The 9,319-nt window shown below is 37.8% G+C and overlaps 1 pseudogene; it reads left to right on the top strand.

Moving 5' to 3' along the window:
• The first annotated feature begins 7,277 nt into the window (after positions 1-7,277).
• LOC143671714 (microtubule-associated protein RP/EB family member 1 pseudogene) lies at positions 7,278-8,700 on the top strand (annotated as a pseudogene).
• The last annotated feature ends 619 nt before the right edge of the window (positions 8,701-9,319 follow it).

Genomic DNA, 9,319 nt, shown 5'->3' with positions numbered 1-9,319 from the left:
ACTTCAACAAACGTTAAGAATAATTGCATTATGTAGGATGTTTGAAGACACTTCAAAGCTCTTTTTGGTAACCTAAGGTATGCCGATATGAGGTATATGAATTATGCAAGGTATATTTTTTTTAAGGAAAAGGGGTAGATTAGTCTTAAAATAAAATGACTGGTTTTGCCAAAATGAGAAACAAGCGTATGTAGGACAACACCTAAATGGATGTAGAAGGTTGTAGAAGTGCATTGTATTTGTCACAGGCAATGCTAAGTTTTGACAGGCTTATATATATATAATATTAAGAGCGATCATATCAAACAGTCACTTCATGCAAAAACTAGAATTTGGTTTTCTCTCTGCTAAAATTACTAGGTTTCTTTGGATTACTAGCCTCCTGCTGATGAGAAATAAAAGGTTTTTCCATCTGGTATTCTGCCTAGAAGACAAAAATTCTATGTTATCTCAGAATAATATTCTTGTTGATGTTTCTATTGATTTTATCATCCTTAATTGTTTTAGAAAACAAATCTTTTTACTTTTAAAAGAACTGAGTCTCTTCCTATATTAGTTTGGGTTCTCTAGAGAAACAGAATCAACAGGAAATATTCATAAGTATAAAATTTATAAAAGTGTCTCACATACCCGTGGGAATGCAGAGTCCAAAATCTGTAGGGCAGGCTGTGAAGCTGACAATTCTGATGGAGGGTCTGGACGAACTCCGTAGGAGAGGTTCGCCAGCTAAAGCAGGAAGAGTCTGTCTCTTCTGAATCCTCTTCAAAAGGCTTCCAGTGATTAGATTAAGCATCATTTATTGCAGAAGACACTCCCCTTGGCTGACTACAAATGGAATCAGCTGAGGATGCAGCCGATGTGATCATGATTTGATTCTATGAAACGGCCTCATAGCAACAGACAGGCCAGCACTTGTCCAACCAGACAAACAGGTACCACCACTTGGCCAAGTTGACACATGAACCTGACCATGACACTTCCCTACCCTTAGTTAAATAAGGAATCAAATGTTTCACAGTTGCCCACTTTCTTGCTAAACAATGTTGAAACCTGACAAATTTTGACATCCTGTCTTCTTAAGGCCGAACTCTAAAGAATGCATTTTATATATTCAAACTGTCTTTGGGATTTTCTAGTGAACCCTTGGAGAATCTCAGGGGATTTGTTCTTTTGCCTTGACAGAAAGAGGTGCTAGAAATAGTTAAATTTATGTGACATGTTATGGGTGCGTAGGAAGTGTTGTCAAATCAAAGGGGATTTTCTAACCTTCTGCAGGTTGAATTTGGTGGGTAAAATATTATTTGTATGAATATTTAGAAATAGTACAGAATTCCAAGAGATTTGGCAGTGTTCTCACTGTACATGAGATGTTCTGATTCTAATCTAAACGATATTAAACAATAATATAATGTTATTGTCATAATTTTAGCTATTCTTTGAAAATTCTGTATGGCACAAGAACAACCAAATTTCCTTGTCTTACTCTGATGCTTCTGATTGTTTTATTCTGATGCTTCTCTAAACGTGCATGCGGTCGGGTGGGCAGTGGTGGCTCAGTGGCAGAGCTCTCGCCTCCTGTGCGGGAGAACCAGGTTTGATTCCTGGTGCCTGCCCATGCAAAACAAAAAAAGTGCTTGCCGTCAGCTACAGGTCAGAGCTTCATCTCCAACAATGAAGCATTTTAAAAAGGAAGTAAGGTAAATATATAAACTATATATTTAATTAATTAACACAACCTTAGTAAATTAATTCAGTTAATTAACATAACCCTAGTAAAAGTGTAAAGGTGAGATAGAAGAAACTTCTGCGATGGTCTGTTGTTGATGACCTCCAGCTAAGTTAATTGTCAAATGTTTTTATTTTGGTAAATAGCTTCATTCAGAAAATGTGAGTAAGGGAATTAGGGCCTAGATTATAGACTCTTGCAACAGTCACATTTTTTCCTGGGCTTTGATTGTTATTTCTAAATTTTGAGTTGCTTTGCTCCGTGTGTGTGCGTGCGTGTGTGTGAAAGAAAGAGACCTGGTAGCTTCCTGGAATATTTTTAGGTCTGTGTGACACCTGAGACTAAGAATTGGAGTTCTCCAGCTCTGGAGGTACTGAAGGAACAGCATTACTCCATATAGCAGTTGTTGAAGAAAGTGAAAAAGGGGTCAGACTTCAACTGGGGATGTGAATGGGGCTGAACTGGTTAGGACTGAGGTGAATCAAAATACAGGGTAAAGGATGATATTGTCTGTATTTTATGACTCTAATTTGTTTGTGAAACCAAAGGAGAGATTTATTCTGTCCAAAATTTAGAAATAACAGTTAAAGCTCAGAAAAAAAATGTGACTACTGTCAGAGCTTACCATCTAGGCCCTCATTTTCTTTTAAGCATCTTCTAAATGAGGCAATTTCCTGAAATAAAAACATTTGGCAGTTCACGTATATCGTGGTCATGAACCAAAAACCATAGCAGAAGTTTTGTCACGTCTCACCTTTACACATTTACCAGGTCTGCCAGTTCGAAAGGATTTATGTACCCTAGAAAAGCCATGTTTTAATACCAATCAATCTTGTGGGAGCAATGGTTTCTTCTACTCCCTATTCAGTACTGTATGTTAGAAACTTGATTAGGTCATTTCCATGGAGATGTGACTCAATCAATTGTGGGTATTAAGCTTGATTAAATGGAGACGTGTCTCCACCCATTCTACATGGGTCTTGATTAGTTTACCAGAATCCTATAAAAAAGGAGACATTTTGGAGAGAGTTCCCTTTTGAGAATAAGAAGAGAGCCACTGAAGCATGACAGAAGAAGGGAGACTGCCCCCGGGGGAGCCTCATGAAGCAAGAGGCCTGCAGAGGAAGCTAGTAGCCATCGCCATGTTCTCTATGTGCTTTCCCAGTTGAGAGAGGGAGATGCTGAATGTCATCGGCCTTCTGAAACCAAGGTGTCTTTCCCTGGATGCCTTAGCTTAGACATTTTTACAGACTTGCTTTAATTTGGACAATTTCATAGCCTTAGAACTGTGAACTAGCAACTTATTAAATTCCCCTTTTTAAAAGCCATTCTGTTTCTGATATATTGCATTCTGGTAGCTAGCAGACTAGAATACCAGGGTTATTTTAATCAACAGGTAGAGCATATTATATACTTGCCTTGCTTCTTTTTATTTAATTTTTAAAAGTTTTTTATATTTGAATACTTATTCTGCTTTTTTTGCAGAACAACTCTAGTTCATTGTTCTTTTCTACAGAGCCATTCTCAGGCTACTTCTCTCCTGATTCTAAATCATATTGATGCCAGACTGTGTTGCAGAAATAAACTATTTTTTTTCCTTAGGTTTCTAACTAAAATCTTTCCTGTTTTTCAAAATACATCCCAAAGGGCTCTATTCAGGAATGCTATTAGAACTTCCCATTTTAAAGAATTTCCATAATCAGTAACCAATTAGAACACTTGCATAACACAAATGCAGTAACACAACCAACTACCACATTGAAACAGATGCTTAACACTTACTATGTATTGAAGTAACACACCAATTAATAACTACACTGAACACACCAATTAACAATTAAACAGGTAAACACTATACCTAAGCAACACACCAATTAACAGTTAAACAGGCATCATACACTTAATTTCATTGAATACCAATTAATTATGGGATTCCTTATTCAAGGAATATACGCAACAGAAAATCTCAGGTCGGCCTTGGGCGCCATACAGCATGGTACTCAGAAAACAGAAAGGTGTAGAGGTCAGAGCAAAGGGCGATCTTTCTGGAAGCAAGGTTCAGGGCCTCGAACCTCTGTAGGAACTTTCTGACCCGCTTTTATCTTGATGACACACTCACCCAGTCGGATGTCTGGACTTGGATCTAGACACTGTTTTCTGTCTTTGAAGCTTTCTGAAGTGCCGAGGGCCTGGAGTGACGGAAGAAAACCCGGTTGTCAAGCCTTTTTCTTTTAGTCTAGAGGCTGCAAAAGGCTCAGTTACCATGTCTTCCTGTCGTGCCGGGGATCCAAAACTTCGGGCAGTTGGAGTCCTTGCTTCTTAGGAGCCTGGTTCCACCAGAGTTGCCAGATTGATGCTGAACAATTGGAGGGTTCTCTGCCTGATGGCACATAACAGCCAATCCACGACATTGGTGTTCTGAAGAGGGAAAGAGTTCATTGCTGTGTGTGAAGCAGGAGATCAAATAGCCTCTCAGCCCGAAAATCTGTCTCCTTGAGTCTAAGGAGTTTAAGGATTTTATGGATTCAAACAAGGTGAGGGAAGGGGGATTTCTTACCATTATGATACCAGGTATAAACAGGGCTGAGACGAGCCTAGAACGGCCATTACAATAGTAGGTATAAACAAAGTTGAGACTAGGCTAGAATAACCATTACAGCAATAGGTATAGACTAGTTGACTTTCAGTAATTTCAGGTATTAACCTCAGTATTCTACAATATAGAAAGAAAAAAAAATCAGTACTTGTAATCATTCTTGAATTTTTGGTTATACCACGAAGCTCGAGGGTGGCTTCCTTATCAAAAGATCTGTGCATTTCTGAAGCTGTTACATCTCCTTCAGAATCAAATGCCCTTGTTTTCATGCTATTAAAAAATGGTAAAGGTTCAATTTCCAATTGGTAATTGCCACGATATAAATTACAAAGGATTTTCACATTTGTATCCAGTGATTTTGCTAAATGCTTATTACTTCTAGTAGGTTTTTGGTAAATGCTATTAGTTCCAATAGCTTTTTTTTTTGGAGATTCTTTCAGATTATTTCTGTGTATGAGCTTGTAATCAACGAATAAAGACAACAGTACTGCCTCTGCCCTCCCAAACCATAGAGTCTCTATTTCTTTTTCCCTGCCATGTCGCCTGTTCTCTAATACAATGTCAATAGAAGTGAGAAAATGAGCATCCTTGTCCAGCTCTTAGGCTTAGAGAAAAAGCATTCAGTTCCTCACCATTAAGTCTGATGTTACATGGAGGCTTTTCATAAATGCTCCTTGTCAGAATGAGGAAGTTAGCCTTCTTCCCAGTTTGCTGAGCGACTACTTGTTTTCTTTTGCTTTGCTTTCTCATGAATGAATGTTGAATGTTGTCAAATGTTTTTTTTTCTGCATCTATTGAGATGAACAAAGGCTTTCTTTCTTCATTCTGGTTACATGGTGAATTACATAGACTGACGTTTGAATACTAAACCAACATTGCATTCATGAGATAAGCCAGATTTGGTCATGAAATATTATCCTTTATACCGTGTATATTACTGGATTTGATTTGATATTTTGTTAAGGATTTGTGTGTGTGTGTGTGTGTGTGTGTGTGTCTATATCTATGCTCATGAGGCAATTGTCCTCTACTTCTCTCTTAAAGTCTTTTACTGATTTTGGTATCAGGGTGAAAGAGGCCTCATAAAATGAGCTGGGAGGTTATTTCCTCTGCTTCTATTTTCTGGAAGTGCTTGTGAGCAGTTGGTATTACTCTGCTTGAAATATTTGATACAATTCACCAGCAGAGCCATCTTGTTGTATTTTATTTGAGGAGTTTTACTTATGGATTTAATTACTTTAATGGATACTAAGCATATTACTATATATTAATTGATTCAGGTTTCCTATTTCTTTTTTGAGTATGTTTTGGTAACTTGTATATGCATTTCAGGGCATTTGTCCATTTTATCTAAGTTGTCAAATTTATTAGCTTAAATTTGTTCATAATATTTTCTTACTATTCTTTTGACAATTGCACCCTCTGCTCTCCTGTCTCAAACCTGATATTAGCAATTTGTGTCTTCTCTCTCATCTTCAATGATGTGTTAGTTTCATCAGTTCTAAGGGCCCAGATTTTGGTTTCACTGATTTTCCCCATTTGTCCATTTTCTATTTCATTTAATTCTGCACTTACTTTTATTATTTCATTCATTCTACTGACTTTGAGTTTTTGTTCTTTGTTTTCCAACTGCTTAAGGGAGAACCTTACCACAAATATTTTAGCCCTTTCTTCTGCTAATCTGAGCATTGAAAACAATTCATTTTCCTCTAAGCACTTGTTTAGCTTCATCCCAGCAATTTCTACATGATGTTTTTTCATTTTCATTTAGTTTAAAATATTTCTAATTTTCTTCGTCATATTTCTTTGACCTTGTGTTATTTTGAAATGTATTGTTTAATTTTCAAATATTTGTGAATTTTCTATATATATTTGTTTCGAGTTTAATTGTATTATTTATTCAAGACATGATTTGTATGATTTTGAGCTAACTGAATAATCCACTCCCAAATAATAAGTGGGTCTAAAAAGAAAATCCAAATGGAAATTAAGAAGTATTTTGTACTAAAGGAAAATTAAAACACGTCTCATGTCAAATTTGTGGGATGCTGCTGAAGCAGCACTTATGGAGATTTTTATAGAATTTGACAGAAGGGTTATGAAACATAAAATTTCAAAGGATCTTAAATAGCTAAAAGAAATTCAAGAAATAGAACAAATTGATAGCATTACACTACCTGTTCTAGTTTGCTAGCTGCCGGAATGCAATATACCAGAAACAGAATGGCTTTTAAAAAGGAGAATTTAATAAGTTGCTAGAAAATGTCCCAATTAAAACAAGTTTATAGAAGTGTCCAATCTAAGACATCCAGGAAAAGATACCTTTGTTCAAGAAGGCCAATGAAGTTCAGGGTTTCTCTCTCAAATGAGGAAGCACATGGTGAACACAGTCAGGGTTTCTCTCTCATCCGGAAAGGCATGTGGTGAACATGGCAATATCTGCTAGCCTCCTCTCCTGGCTTCTTTTCATGAAGCTCCCTGGTAGGCATTTTCCTTCTTCATTTCCAAAGGTTGCTGGCTGGTGGACTCCCTGCCTCTCGTGGCTGTATCATTCTGCTCTCTCAGAATCTTTTGCTTTCTCCAAAATGTTTCCTCTTTTATAGGATTCCAATAAATTAATCAAGACCCACCTGAATGGGTAGAGACATGTCTCCACCTAATCCATCTTAACAACCACTCTTGATTAAATCTCATCTCCAGGGAGATGATCTAATTGCAGTTTCAAACATACATTACCGAATAGGGATTACAAGAAATGGCTGCCTTTACAAAATGGGATTAGGATTAAAACATGACTTTTCTAGGGTACATACATCATTTCAAACCAGGACATTACTTGATTTCAAGACTTAGTATAAAGCTAGTAAGCAAGACCACACGGTACTTCTGTGAGTTTAGATGTACAGATTCAGGTGCCGGATTGACTCAACAAATGTTGTTGGACTAACAAGGCCAATGGCTAAGGAAGATATTGGTATGTACTTACCTTTCTGTTCTTTTTCATACTGCCTGTATCTAGTTTTGGCCTCAGGATAATATCAGCCTCTTGTAATTACTTGGGAAAAGTCCCCTTCTTTTTTTTCTGGAAGTTATTGTGTAGATTTAGTATTAATTTTTCTTTAAATTTTTGTTAGAATTTTCCAGTAAAATGATCTGGGCATGTAAATATCTTTGGGGGAAATTTTTAACTTATGACTATAATTTCCATACTATTTATATGCCTATTCATATTATTTCATATTGGGTGAAATATGGTACTTTGTTTTTCTTGAAATTGATCCATTTCAACTAAGTTGCCAAATTTATGTGGATAGAGTCATTCATAATAGTCCCTTATGAGCCTTTCAACTGCCCAGAGAATATTTACCAAGATGGACCATATTCTGGACTACAAAAAAGTCTCATTAAATTGAAAAGGACTTAGAGTTGTGCATAAGGGGCGTGTGTGTGTGTGTGTGTGTGTGTGTGCGCGCGTGTGTGTTTGTGTGTGGTCATCACATGGAAGGGCAGGCATGGTCTGGCAGTTTGAACAATTCGGAGACGGAACCTAAGCCGGGTACAGGCTGTAAACCTTTCCAGCTGAGAGTCAAAGACGGCAGTGAACGTATACTTGACCTGTGACCAGTGATAACTTAAGTCCACATGACTGGCATGGATCAATGAGTCTCTGCAGTTAAAGTTGACAAAGAATGAACAGGGCTGCCTATTGTCCATTTATGGACATGCTGTTCCCTGACTCCATTGCTTTGAAAAAGGTGAAAGTCCAAGCTAAGTTACAACATAAATGCATCCAGAACTTCATAATACTACAAGCAGGTTTTAAGAGAATGGGTGTTGACAAAATAATTCCTGTGGATAAATTAGTGAAAGGAAAGTTTCAGGACAAGTTTCGAATTGGTTCGGTGGTTCAAGAAGTTTTTTGATTCAAACTATGATGGGAAAGACAGATCCTGTAGCTGTTATACAAGGTCAAGAGACCGCAGTAGCTTTCTGCCTTGTTGCTCCAGCTCTAAATAAATCGAAGGAACCTCTCAGCTCTGCCAGTGCAGCTCCACAGAGGCCCATTTCAACACAGAGAACTACTGCAGTTCCTAAGGCTGGTCCAGGTGTGGGGAGAAAGAATCCTGGTGTGGGCAGTGGGGATGATGAAGCAGCTGCATTGTTGCAGCAGGTCAATGTATTGAAACTCAAGGTAGAAGACTTGGAGAAGAGAGATTCCTACTTTGGGAGACTAAGGAACATTGAATTGACTTGTCAGGAGAATGAGGGGGGAAATGACGCTGTACTGCAGAGCGCTGTGGACATTCCCTTATGCCACAGATGGAAGCTTTGTGATATCCGATAAAGGGACCCCCAGGAGGAACAAGAAGCGTATTAACAGCCTGAAACAGGAGAGCAACATCAAAATTCTTCACGCCAAATCATGTGCTTAACTGTAAAATTCTCCCTTTTATTATTTTTAGAGGACCCATTGGTTTCTTTACATAAGCAAAAGTACCTCTTCTTAAAAAGTGCACTTTGAAGAACTTTTAAGTTCTTTAACTCCATTAAGTAGGAGTTAGGAGCTTTTCCCTTGTAGCAGAGCAGTGTTGACGTCTGGTTGGTTCACCTGGGGAACAGAGAGGTTGACCCTGGGGCTCACCGTGGATTTGCTGGAAACTCTGATAGCTGGAGAAGGTATTATGCCATACGATGAAGTGGAGACCTCAGTAGAGAAATGGAAAGACTGAATTGAATCTTAAACTAATGTGAAATCTTGGCAGAGAAAGTTTTAATAAATAAATACCTTAAGGGTATTTAAAATATGCTTCTATATTTCAAAATATAAACTGTAACGTGACCGAGTTTATGTGTTTAACATTGTGTTTGGGAAGAAAGGGTCAGATCTTGAAACTTTTGTAACCTGCTATTCACAAAGCTTTGCAGGACTGCTGGAATCCTTGTAGGCCTCGACATTGGCTCAAAAGGAAAGTTGCCATTTGGTGTCACTGACCAGT

This window comes from Tamandua tetradactyla, chromosome X, assembly GCF_023851605.1.
Source record: "Tamandua tetradactyla isolate mTamTet1 chromosome X, mTamTet1.pri, whole genome shotgun sequence".
In the NCBI taxonomy this organism is placed as follows: Eukaryota; Metazoa; Chordata; class Mammalia; order Pilosa; family Myrmecophagidae; genus Tamandua; species Tamandua tetradactyla.
This window is presented reverse-complemented; position numbering and strand designations above follow the sequence as displayed.